Here is a 13,923-nt window from a genome sequence, read left to right on the forward strand (position 1 = left end):
AGTGAGGTCTCACTGCACATCAGTAGATTGAAAATATAAAGTCTGAAAGCACCAACTCTTGACAAGCATACAGAGAAAATTTAATGCTTATGTAGTTAGTGCTGGTGCGTGCCTGAGTTGCTCTACCTGCTTTGGGAAACAGGGGGACATCCTGTCAGCCAATGAAGTTTAGGTGATATGTTGTTACCAATTTAGCTGAAATTCTGGGTACCAGTACAACAAATATTATTTCCCAATTATGCCCCTGAGTGTGGGCTATGGCTTTGGGGCTCAGCACATACACTCTGGCAGGTATCAGAACAGCTTCTATGGGGGATGTTACCAGTTCCTCCACCAGGATGAAAAGAAATAGATGAAGGGGATATATGGGTACAAAATTTAAATTATAAAATAATTTAGTTACAGGGATGGAAGTATATCATAAGTAGTATAGCTCAAAATATTGTAATATGTTTATAGGGTGACCAATGGTAACTATACTTAATTATGTTGAGCATTTTTTATATAATTGTTGAATCACTAAGCTATTTATCTAAAACCATAATAATATTGTATATCAACTATATTTAAATTTAAATGAATGGAAAAGTTCTTTTACTGTCTATTCCAAAATTTTGCAAAATATAAAACAATAATTATAATAAATTCAAAACACAATGCCTACTATTCTCTAGGGGATAAAGTCATTCCATAGGGGTTAGGATTAAAGGATTTAGAATTATTGTCATAAACAAAACTATAAATATAGAATGAATCACTGAAATGAATTTCATTCTAGAACTCTAAATTACTTCAGTATCAAAATAGTTTAAGTACATTGACTCTGCACAAAAGGAAGTTCATGCATTGTAGGAATAATTAAATATCTTCATCATTAAACTGATCATGAGTCTAACAATGGTGCACTTTACAAACATAATTGTGTAAGTCTTACACATAAATACAAAATATGAGACAGGGAAATGTATTATTTCTATACTATATCTAAAATAATATAAATGTTGGTGTATAAATAACTGTTTTATATTTCAATGTCCTGAAATTTGAAAATAAATTATAAGATAATCAAAACTTTTTTTAAAAGCACCTATACATTGTTTATCAGAGAACCTCTTAATTGCTTCAGATCTCTCAATTTGTATTAGTTCAATATTACATGAATTTTACTTGAATGATTTCAAAAATTTGTATTCCTAATATATGAGGTTGCATATGTAGGGTGCTTGGGAAACAGGTCTCTACCCTGAAGATTTTCAAGGAGGATCTGTCTTGTTTTCAATATTTTGTGTAGGATGATGTTACACTCAATTTATAGAAAACTTAATTTTTAACATTGATCTGTTAAAAAATTCATGTTTTACTTTGGATGAGGACTCAACTCACACATACAAAGCAATGACGTACATTAAAGGACGGTTTATGGAGGCTAGAAACACTACTGCTTTTATTTCACATCATGTAGAAATTAAGCTTGAAAATTGCTGTTGAGTGTATATGAATTATGAATACTAATATATCTTAAAATTCTATTATTTATTTATTTACATTGAGGTATCTAAGAATATAGTAATTTTTCCTCCATTTGCCCCAAGGTCCCAAGCACATAAGCTGGTGAGAATTATGCCTGGGCTTGCCTGGGGCTTGACTGGGTTTACCCAAGCCTTATCACTAAACATCCCGACCCTCCCCCAAAGAAGCAGGCAGAGTGGATCCACAATGAAAGGCACCACGCTGCTGCCCTCTCTATATGTCTCTCTCTTTGTCTCTGTCTCTGACCCCTGCTCTCTCTGCTGTTCCCTCTCTCTCTCTCTCTCTGTCTCTACTGTCTCTGTCCCACTGTTCTCTCTGCTGCTCCCTCTCCCTCTCTCTCTCTCCCCACCCCCCTCTGGGGCACCACTCTCTCTTTCAGATAATAAAGTCTCTTGCATGGTCCAGTGTCTTCTGAGTCATTCTGGGTAAGGAGGGTCACGGCGAGATACCCTTTCATTGGTGCCGTGACTTGGATGAGGCTCTCCCATTGACTTTGCTCTTCCTCTGGTATCCTTAACTGCTTTGGGAACCCTCACTGTCTGATCCTCCTCCACGGGTTCACTGTCCATTTCCCCAGTCGCTCTTCTCACCCAACACTGGCCTTTGATTTGGTGAGTCTCCCCTTCATGGTCAACTTACATGTCCCTTTGGAACCTGGGAAGTGACCGTTGAGTGTCTGGCACCCCCAAGTGCTCCTGTGTGTCAGTGGCACCCCCAACCACGACTTTCAGAATCGTGGTTGATCCCCATAGTCAACCCTTCTCTGCCTCCCCATGGTGAGAATCCTCATCCACTGAGGCCCAGTCTCCCTTTATCTATGTTTCTATTCGACTCAAAACTCCTGGTATCAGGTAACGAGCCTCCCCAGTGTTTTCACCTCGACCCCACAGTTAGAGGTGGTGATGACCCCCTAACTACGCCTGGTCTTCTCCGCGACCTTCTCAATCACTCAGGGATGCCTCAGCAACTTCTGAACGGTCTCGTTCTCACCATGGGATCTGGCCCCTCCATTCCTGAAGATTCACCACTAGGGTGCTTAGTCAATAATCTAAAGCCCCTCCACCTCACTCCAGACCTCAAACCTGTTCACTACTGTAATGAGACCTGGCCACAATATCCCTTGGACAGTCAGTCTAAATGGCCTCCAAATGGTTCTTTAGATCCTAAAATTCTCCATGACTTACACAACTTCTGTGAGCGTACGGGCAAATGGAAAAAGATCCCATATATCCAGGCTTTCTCCTACCTCCGAACTAAGCCCTCTCTCTGTCCCCTGTGCAATCCTAAACACCTACTACTTGCCTTAAAGTCCACACCCCTAAGCTTTTTTCACGTTCCCAAATATTCTCAACTGCCTATAAAACTCCTAGACAATGCACCACCATGGGTTCTCTTGTCCCCTCCTGGCTCATGCCAGGAGTTCTGTCTGTCCTCTCACTGTATCTTTATGTCTCAATCTGTATGTTTGTGTTTAAATGTGTAAATGAAAAATATTTCTCTACCTCCAGATGATATTAATAAAAATTTATTTGAAGACAAGTGCTTGAAAAAATTGGGCATTCTAAAATTTTCAGAAAATTCTAATAGAAGATATTAAGCATTAATGCTAATTTAAGTTGAACTGAATAGACATGTCCTTATGGTTTTAGCTGCATAAGTTTAACTAAAGTCATTTAAGTTTATGATATCTGTTAAATCTTTCAAAGAAAAATACTTAAAGTGAAATATAGCTTTGTCTAATGGGAGTAACTATTTAAGTAAGTGCCTTAAAACATTTAATAGCTTCCCAAAATCAAATTCAGAAAAGTGCTTTTTACCTCTAGTTCACTCTGATATTTCCCAGAGAGCCCCTGGAACATGTCAGGAATTTTTTCTCATTGGAGAAAATATTTGGCTAATTTGGCTTATTTACCTGCTTAATTACCTAGAAGGCACTGTCACAGGGGATGATGCTAAACTTTGTAACTGAATGTTTTGTGTTACAGAAATATCCAAATTTCCTTATGACAACTGTCTTTATAGTAAGCTCTCATCAGATCTTCAACCATTGTCATTTGTAAGTCTTTTGTCATCTATACTCACTGTTTTATTACTCCTAAACTATTAAAAAACTAGATTTCAGCAGAACAGGTATTAGTTACATAGGATTAAGTAAACTAAGGAAGATAATTTCGTGGCTTTTTTTCAAATGTTGTTGATAAAGTGTTTTAAGCTTTTTCTCTTAAGCTGACAACAGTTTAGTAAATGATTGCCTTTATAAGCAAAATTGAAACTTTATCTTTCTCTATATCTGATCCCTCCAGAATTTAAAAACTCTCAGTGACTATTTTTATATTTCATGGCAGTATGTTTGTTTGCACAAGTTCAATAAAAATCTGCTTTCTTTGTAAGAGGACTAATTGAAAACACTGGTTATATACCAAGGCTTTTACTGGAATGTCATACCTGAGAGACACGTGTGTAAACTCATATATGAACAGACAGCTTTAAGGAACTAAGATTGACTTTATAAAGCCAACAAAGCCCCTTGGAAGAACTGGCCTGGTACCTTGCTTACAGAGTTCCCAGCAGTCTGATCAGGTGAGTAAGGAAGGTCACTTCCTGGCAAGTGTAGGAACCTCAGGAATGTCTTGGGAATCTCAAGAAGAGAGGAATTCACCCAAATGTACAGGTACTGTAGGCACAACCTGATGGCAAGTCTGGCTTGGCTTTCTGGCCTCAAGTAGCCCTTAAAAGGTCAATCTGAAATTCCTTACAGAAAGTTCCAGCAAAGCACATTTAAAAGATCGCAATGTAATCAATTACTCTTCTTGCTGCACTTATGCAAATAATCAAGCCAACTGTTAATTACTTTCTTAATCTGGCTACTTCTAATAAAAATGAGAGTGATTTTAGAGAAAAATATTGTTTCAATAATGCAATCTTACCTATACAAAATCTTAATACTAGTCATTGAGATGTAAACTCGATCCAGAATTCTACTATCCCCATGATACCTGGCTATGATTCTCAATTAGACTCTTGATATTTCTGGTTCTCATATTCAGCCATGCATTCTTAATCTCATCAAGTTTGTCCTTGGAATGGAAAATCCAACTCCAGATGTTGCTACTTAACCTAATAACAATTTGTTCTATCTTGCCTAGAAGCCACAAAACTGCAAATAGTAATAGAAATGAAACCCAGAATAGAAGCGCCAACCTTCCGAGGCCCTCTCAACTGACCAGTGATGGAGACCTAGCTGCACCCTTTACTGTGCCCCTTCTCAGCATGAAGCAGCCAGAGCGGTCATCGCCCCCTTTCCCTAGCAGCAGCTACAGTCTCTATCTAAAGAGGGGAGAATGAGACAGGGACCATAGGCTTAGAATAAGGTGAGAGCCTCTGGAGAAAGCAAGGCAGGATATTTGCAGTCATAGCAAAGTAACTACATGCTAGGACACACCCCTACTAAAACTGTTGAACATTCTTCAGTGACATCAGTTAATGTTCCCCAGATAAAGAAGAGTAGCGCATGTTTTATTATGCTAATCATTTGTAATCGTGTATAAGATTCACTTTAGCATACTAAAAGGCCCAGACCTATGTGCTGTCTTTCCTCCTTCAGATGTGATGAGGTAATTTTGCAAACTGAGCAACTAACTTAGCATGCAGACCCAGCTGTAGATGGCATAGTAAAAGGCAGGATTCTTTAGCAAATAGACAATGCCTCAGCCCACCTTGGGAGCTGAGCAGGTAGCCTTTTGATATACTCCCAGACCAAAACTCCAGTATCCCAGACAAAAATCAAGGCAGGAGATTCCTTATGTTAAGTTAATTTTTAATATTCAGAGAACACTTAACAAGTCTTTCCCCAAGGATTTAGAGATAGTTCCCACCTTTTTGGATAGGCTCTAGCACAAGACCTCAAATCCTTTATTCTCTCGAGCTCCACACTCCTTCAATATGTAGATGATCTTCTCAGGTGCAGTCCCTCCCTACAAACATCTCAACAGGATACTATTCCTTTAAACTTTCTCTCAGAACACAGCTATAGAGTTTCACCCTCCAAAGTTCAGCTGTCTGCTGCTCAGGTCACATACCTGGGAGTTCAGCTCTTCCCACGCTTACAAGGCCATTACCATAGACAGGAAAAAACTTCTCCAAAAGATTCCCCTTACAAGACCATACACAGTAATCCTTTCCATGCCAACTGCAGTTAAACTCCAGGGTCTTCCCCTCTGGATACACAACTCCCACCATAAACCGTTTGTGTCAGCTTATTCCCCTCTCACCAAATCTCCCACCGGTTCCTACTCCACTCTGATGGGACCTCTTACTCTCCCTCTACATTTCACACTGCTCATCTCCACTTCCACCTATCACTGAAGAAGTTTCTGCCAACACCGAGTCCTAAGAACTCCATTACAACGGCCATGCATCATGCCTCAAGATCATTAACCCTGGTCTCAACACTTATTCTCTCACCAGACCTATATTCCAAACAACACCAGCCATTTCTTCTCTTTCAGACTGTCCAAAAGATGGCACCATCAAGGATTCCCTTTGCCCTACAGGTTGCTTTGCTGCATACACATATGTCCACAAAAAATGCTATTAATTCAGCCACCCTATGTAAACATAGCAATCAGCCCAAATGCAAAAAGTTTCTAACCAAACCTTTAACCAACTTATATTACAGGATTACCAACCCCTCTCCAAAGACGATGATCCTTATTGAACCTGGAAAATGCCATCGCCACTGCAGACCAAGGGTTCATCTGAGGTCTGCCCCCCATCATTACAAAAATGAACTTCATCGCCCCTAATCAGCAAGAAGCAGTTACTGAAGACTGACCTTTACCCCTTCCCAAATCCTCTACCACTTATAAAACAGAAAAGGGAGGAATGTAAGAAAATAGTAATTGATCCTCCATTTTGCCCCATGGTCCCAAGCACAGAAGCCGGTGAGAATTATGCCTGGGCTTGCCTGGGGCTTGACTGGGCTTACCCCGCCTTATCTCTAAACATCCCGACCCTCCCCCAAAGCAACAGGCCGAGCGGATCCACAACAATAAAAGGCACCACACTGCTGCCCTCTCTGTCTCTCTCTCTTTGTCTCTGTCTCTGTCCCCGGCTCTCTTTCGCTCTCTCTCTCCCTGCTCTCTCTGTCCCACTGCTCTCTCTGCTGTTCCCTCTCTCTGTCTCTCTCTCTGTCTCTGCTCCCTCTATCCCACTGCTCTCTCTGCTGCTCCCTCTCTCTCTCTCTCCCCACCCCCCTCTGGGGCAGCCACTCTCTCTTTCAGATAATAAAATCTCTTGCGTGGGCCCATGTCTCCTGAGTCATTCTGGGTAAGGAGGGTCACGGCGAGATACCCTTTCAAGGTACATAAAATAAAATCCACAAATCTTAGTGTATATCCTGATGAATTTTGACATGTATACACACTCATGAAACTGTTGCCCTGACCAAGACAACAATCTTTGTTTTTAAGAAAAGGGAGGGACAGCATTATAGAAAACTCCTAAATCATCTTGGAGAAAACCTACTAAATGTAATGTTGGCAGACTGATGCCAGAAATCCAACTGTGAGACTGCTTCTAGGTGAGTTTAGGTGGAAGTGGAATATGTTATTGGGTCCTGGAGTTAGTGGGCTCCATGGTATGCAGTCACGTAAATCTTAGTTAAATTGTGTTCTACAGTTTTATGTGAAGCAGGACTCAGACATGTGAACTTGGATATATCGCTGAGGATATTTCCAAGCAATGTGTCTGACCTGAACCTATGATCCTCTTTGCTTATAATAAACTGGGGAAGTCATAAAATGAGAGAATTAATGTTTAATAAAAGAACTAGAATTTGATTACATGAGAAATGGTCATGCTGTACCATACCCAGACAAAGAAAAAGAAGCAAAAATTCTGAAATGTCTGCTGAAAGCATTGCACAGAAAAAAGACTTAGTGGGTGACTTTACTACATTCTTCTGAAACTTGGGAAGGTAGAAACAGTATTTAGTCACAAGAGAGGAAGATACTCCTCATAAACCTTTTCAAACTAGAGGCCACGTAGGGTATTTAAGAGTCTGTTCCTCAGCCATTTCAACAAAAGCCAAAAATAGAGAAGGAATTATAGCAATTCTTTGCGTATCAATTTTATATTAGTTTGGCTTTTGTGCAGTGGAGTGAAAATCCATGAAATTTATGCAATCTTCACTTTGTTCTTGACAGTTTTGAATCAGGATAAATGGCCTGCTGAGCTTGAACTGAAAGAGAGAAAGAGTATCCTGGAGGGACATGAAATTTATACATAAGCAAATTATGGTCTCTGTGAGCAAGATGGTAGAAAAACTCATTTTCTTTTGTTTAACAGCATTTCAGAAAAAATAAGATAAATCTTGGTGGAGCCCAGAGGGCAGAACCATGAGCATTAAGTGTAAAACCAAGAGCTCAAAGACAGAGCTGAAAATGGAAGATTTTTAACGACACTTAAAATCAAATTAAGGGATTTTAGTTTTTCTAAATAAAGTTTAAAAAAACATACATAATTTGTTCTAGTTACAATTAATTAATTTCAAAGCAAACAGGTTTTCACTCAGCCTAACAATCTGAAGGACTGATAATAACCATCCCAAGTATCTGTCTAAAGCTAGTCTCATGCCTGCAGTTTGAATGCTAAACTGATATAACATATTTGAAAGGCAGTTAATAGTATCTTTAAGATACAAGGGATGGATAATGAAATCACCTATTTTGATAATTCTTCTATTTAATTCATTTAAAACATTTTTAGGTTTTTTAGGTTGTAGATTCACATGAATTTGTAGATTTATGTAATACCACATACCCTTTTTGCACATCAAATAACATTTAACAAAACTGAAGTGCAGTATCACAACCAAGATATTGACATTGAAGATGCAGAACATTCCCAAGCCACAAGGATTCTTCATGTTGCCATTTAATAGCTACACCACCACCGAAATCCTGGCTAACACTAACATCTTCTATGTATCTACAATTTTGTCATTTTAAGAACGTTTTATACATGGGATCATATAATATATAAGCTTTTGAGACTGGCCTTTTTCTACTCAGCATAATGCCCCTGATCAACCCAGGTTATTGCATGTACTGACTGTTGTTTTGTATTGTGGAGTATTTCATATTATTCATATATCATTGTATTTTATTTTAATTATTTACCTGTATCAGGGCAAATGAGCTCTTCCACGGTTTTGGCTGATACAAATAAAGCTCCTGTAAGTCTTCTTGAAGAGATTTTTCTGTGAACAAAAGTAATTTCTCTGGGGTAAATGCCCCAGGTGAAATTGCTGGATTGTGTGGTAGCTACTTGTTTATTTTAAGCGACATGCCAAACTACTCTCCAGGTTGACTGTCCCACTTTATTTTCACATCAGCAACATGTGAGTTACTAGGTAACTTTGAAGCATTGCCAGTACTGGGGGCTGACATTCTTTTTATTTTAGCAGGCCTGATAGATGTTTAGCGATATCAAAAAGTGATATCTTTGCATTTGATTATTTTAGTACAATAGGCATGTCATAAAATGTTCAAAATCAAAAATTAAGAAGAAATGATAATTATTTGAATTCAAAATAAGAATGGGGTTTATATACAGTTTAGACATTAAAGTGATCACAGATGGAAATTCTGTAACATTTTTCTATATTGGGTAAACCAATAAACAGTTTACTAATGCCATTCATCTAAAACTATTTGAATTTTTAAAAGTGCAAGTAACTTTGGGGAGTCTATAAAATCAGACTGCATATGCAATATGCTGATTGACCAAACACAGCCAATAAGCAGTCCATGAAAATATGTTTTCATCACTAAGGGTCAACCGATATTTTAAAATATTATGCTTCTATAACCTGCCATCTTGGATACAAGGCTGCCATGCAATCTCTATATATTCAGGTCTCTGCTGTGATCAGAGATTGTGACTTACAAGTGCAGCTCTTCTTCAATAAGAACTAAATTTAGCTTAATCAGCAGAAAACTAAAGTTGTTTTAAATGCCTCCTTTAGTACTTCATATGGAGGGTTATTAATTGTCTGAGGACTGAATATATCTTCTTCTTAATACCTACTTGTGGCATGTATGATTATCTCATTGGTCATTTACAATAGTAGGCTCTACATCAGTGGGTCTCCATGATGGCTTTAGGGGATAATTTTATCCCCAGGATACATTTCACAAGGTCAGAAGAGATTTTTCATTATCATGACTGAAGGGAGGGGAGGGCTACTAGAATCTAAGTAGGTAGAGGATGGAATGGTGCTAAACATCCTAGATTATACTGGAAATGCCCTCCACAGTGAGGAATTATACAACCAAAATATCAATAGCGCTATCTATGAGAAGCCCTGAAATCAACGCAATGTGGTTCTAATTTGCATTTCCTTGTTGGGTAATTAATGTAAATTTTTTTTATCAATTGCTTATTGCCGTGTCTACATCTTCAGTGAAATAGCTCTTCATGTATTTTTTTAGGTCTTAATTGAATTTTTATTTTGCTTTATTATTGAGTTAAGATATTTATTCTAATATACTCTGTTGACTACATGTTTTGCAATTGTTTTCTACAATTGTTAGCTACTCATTTCATGCTCCTACCATTGCCTTTCAAAGAGCATGACATTTTGATGGTTATTGAATTGGAGTATATTTTCATGAGCCTGTTCGCCATCTGTATTTCTTCTTTGAAAATGTCTGTTTATGCCAATCAAATCCACATGAGTTATCACCTCACACCAGTTAGAATAGTCACTCTCCAAAAGGCAAGAAATAAAAAGTGTTGGCAAGGATGTGCATAAATGGAAACCCTCCTGCACTTTAGGTGGGAGTGTAAATTGGTGCAGGTACCGAGGAAAGCTGTATGGAGGTTCCTCAAAACACTAAAAATAGAAGAACTCTATGACCCCTTATTTTTTACTTCTAGGAATTTACCTGAAGAAAACAATACCCTGTGATTCAAAAATATATGCACCCCTATGTTTATTGCCAGATTAACTGCAGTAGCCAAGATGTGGGAACAGTCAGTGTCCATCAATAGATGAGTGGATAATGATGCAGCCCATAAACACAGTAGAGTATTACTCAGCCATAAAACAGAGAGAATACCTGCTATTTTCATGGACATGGAAAGACCTTGAAGGTATCATTCTAAGTGAAATAAGTAAGGCAGAGAAAGACAAATTACATATGATTTCACTAATATGTGGAATCTAAAAAAAAAATGAGCAAAACAGCAGTAGTCTCATTGACACAGAGGTGACTGGTGGTTATTGTGGGGAAGGGGTCAGGGTGGGTCAGTGAAATAGGTGAAGTGGGTAAAGAGGCACAAAATCTCAATTATAATTTAGTCATGGAAATGAAAGTGCAGCATGTATAATGCAGTCAGTAACTGTAACATGATGACATAATAACTTCACTATGGGTGAGCATTTAATGCTATGTAGAGCTATTGAATCACTATATTGTGTAATTGAAACCAATAAAATATTGCATGTCATTTATACGTAAATAAAAATGAATTAGTAAAATATTATTTTAAATGCATATGACCATTTGATTCTACTTGCTTCTCCAGGTCTTCATATTCCCTTAGAAAATTTCTATGTGGACATGAAAATAATAAATATAGCTAACATGCCATTTTCCTGTTAATCTGTCTAGTGACTGCTTAATACTTAGGCTCATACGGAATACCCAAAAAGGATGAAATCCTTTTTTTCCCTCCCCTTCAGTGCGATGGCATACAGAAGTAACTGGACTGATACAGAATGTTTTGCTCATGTTGTGAAAGTCTCTATGTAATCTTTCATATGCTGATAGAAATGAAAGATTTAGCAAAAAATGTTGATTATGACTTGTTTCACATTTACATGTAAATGTAATTTTGACAAGTTTCCATGCATGCATACTACTTTAGAAATGAAAACTAATTAGGCATTCAGAAAAAATGCAATTCTATTTTATACCAGAAAATAAGAGTTCATATATAAGCAAAGACATATTTAAACATTGGCATGTGCAGCAAGTTCTTTGTTTTTTTCATTAAATTTTTTGTGTTATTGCAATAAAATACTCAAATTTTAGTGTAGAGCTTGATGAATTTTGATATTCATCTACAATTATGTAAGCATCATCCAGATGAAGATACCAAAGTTTTTCTCACTAATTTTTCCCCTTTCACATATTTTATCCATTCCCCTATCCCCCTCCTCTATGGCACACACCAGTCTGTTTTCTGATTTCTTTATATTCTCTTCCCTTTAAAATTTAATTGTTTAGAAACTTGGGTGTTTAAAATAGTGTTTTCTTTTCATGATTTAATATGCATATCAAACCAACCAACTGGATATCTTGTAACTATGTAAATTCTCATTCTCTAAACCTCCTAGATTATTCTGACTGTGCTCATCCACTGACCCTACTTTGAATAGGGAGACTTGGTGAGGCAATGTAGTGGAAAATTCATACTTAAAAAGCTTTGACGATACCTTTTCTTCCATCACCTTTACCATCCGTGTAGATTCTTAGCTGTACTGAAAATTATAGAACTTTTTATTCACATGGGAGAGTGATACACAATAATGGAAAAGTAGTTGTCCATCCTTTTTTTGCCTATTAGTCTGAATTGAATTAGTATATAGTAAAATGAGTGTGTCTTTGACTATTATATTAAAATCTAAGATAGTCGATATTTGCTTTTCCTTGTTAGATATCCAATTCTTGTACTGTCCAGTTCAAACTTTTCCCATGTTCTCCCTCTCAAATTATTGATCTTGTTACATTTGCTACTATTTTTAAATTCAGTTATATTACTCAGAAAAATAGTAATTAGAGAGTAATTTCTAGTTTCTAATTTAATTTTTATGTTTATATTCATAATTAAATCTACATCAATGTCTTGGAATAATACTGAATCATCATGTGTTTTTTAATGTACATAGTGACAAATTTATATTAATCCATTTACCAGATGGAATTAAAACATTCCCCCTTTAACAGGGACAATTTTTGACCCATAGTTACTGTTAAAGTACATATTATTAGAACATTTAACTGAAATATCATATGGCACTAAACCAGCCTTTTTACCTATTCTGAATGGTTTATGGACTGGAAACTCGTAACTTTGGCATTAAGCTAAAAAAACATTCTTAAATACATTAATTATAGGATAACTATTTCAAGAAGATACAAATCAATATGAAAAGTGAGAGAGTGTCTGTAATAAATGGTATCAATTTACTAATGTACTTAACAATACTTACTGTTTGCAAATCTGGCATGGGATACCATTCTAAATTGCTTATTTTAGATGGTCTCCCAAATCCCCTGCATGAGCAATCTCTTTTGTGCTAGAAACTTTCACATCTTTGTTTCTCAGAGTGTATATGAGAGGATATACCAATGGGGTGACCACACAGTAGACCACGGAGACCGCTTTACCAATGATGAAGTTGTACTTGGCCGGAGGGTGGACATAGGCAAAGATGATGGTGCTATAATAGATGGTGACCACAGTGAGGTGGGAGGCAAAGGTGGAGAAAGCTTTTCTCCAAGCTTCCTGGGAAGACATTCTGATTACTGTGACTGCAATGTGTCCATAGGAGGGCATGGTGAGAAGAAAAGAACTGAGAATCACAACAGAGCTACATGTGTAGCTCAAGGCCTCCACCAAGAATGTATCTGAGCAAGAGAGTTTATACATGGGGTCTGAGTCACAAAAGAAATGGTTGATCTTCTGGGGACCACAGAAGTTCAGATGAGAGATAAGTATGGTAAATAGAAGAGGGGAAATGAAGCCCCCAATCCAAGATCCAGCAGAGAACGGACTGCAGGCACACTGGAATACTCATGAGCAGTGAGTATCTTAGAGGGTTGCAGATGGTCAGGTACCGGTCATAGGCCATCACTGCCAGGAGGATGCACTCGGTAGCTCCCATGGAGAAAAAGAAGTAGTACAGGGCTATACAGCCAGACACAGAGATGGTTACACCCTGTGACAGGCAGGTGTCCAACAGTTTAGTTACTGTGACTGTGGTGTACCAAATCTCCAGGAAGTACAGATTTCCTAAGACAATGCACATAGGGGTCTGGAGTGTCGTCTCCATCACAACAGTGAATATGATGAGGGTGTTTGCCATGAGGGACAACAGATACACAGTGAGGAACATTAAAAACAATGTGTCTCAGGTAGAGAATACCAGGAAACCCAAGAAAAATGAACTCAGCCACTGTGGTCTGGTTTGTCATCTCCATAGCTCATCCTCTCTCATCTGGAACCAACAAAGCCTGTATAATACATGAGCAAGAATGGCATATACTTGTTATCATTTATTTAATGACGATAATAGACTTCTAGTATTAGTGAAAATTA

General features: G+C 37.7%; 1 pseudogene; it reads right to left on the reverse strand.

Moving 5' to 3' along the window:
• Window positions 1–12,852: 12,852 nt before the first annotated feature.
• On the reverse strand, window positions 12,853–13,805 carry LOC118936164 (olfactory receptor 6F1-like; annotated as a pseudogene).
• Between the last annotated feature and the right edge of the window lie 118 nt (window positions 13,806–13,923).

This window comes from Manis pentadactyla, chromosome 13, assembly GCF_030020395.1.
Source record: "Manis pentadactyla isolate mManPen7 chromosome 13, mManPen7.hap1, whole genome shotgun sequence".
Lineage (NCBI taxonomy): Eukaryota > Metazoa > Chordata > Mammalia > Pholidota > Manidae > Manis > Manis pentadactyla.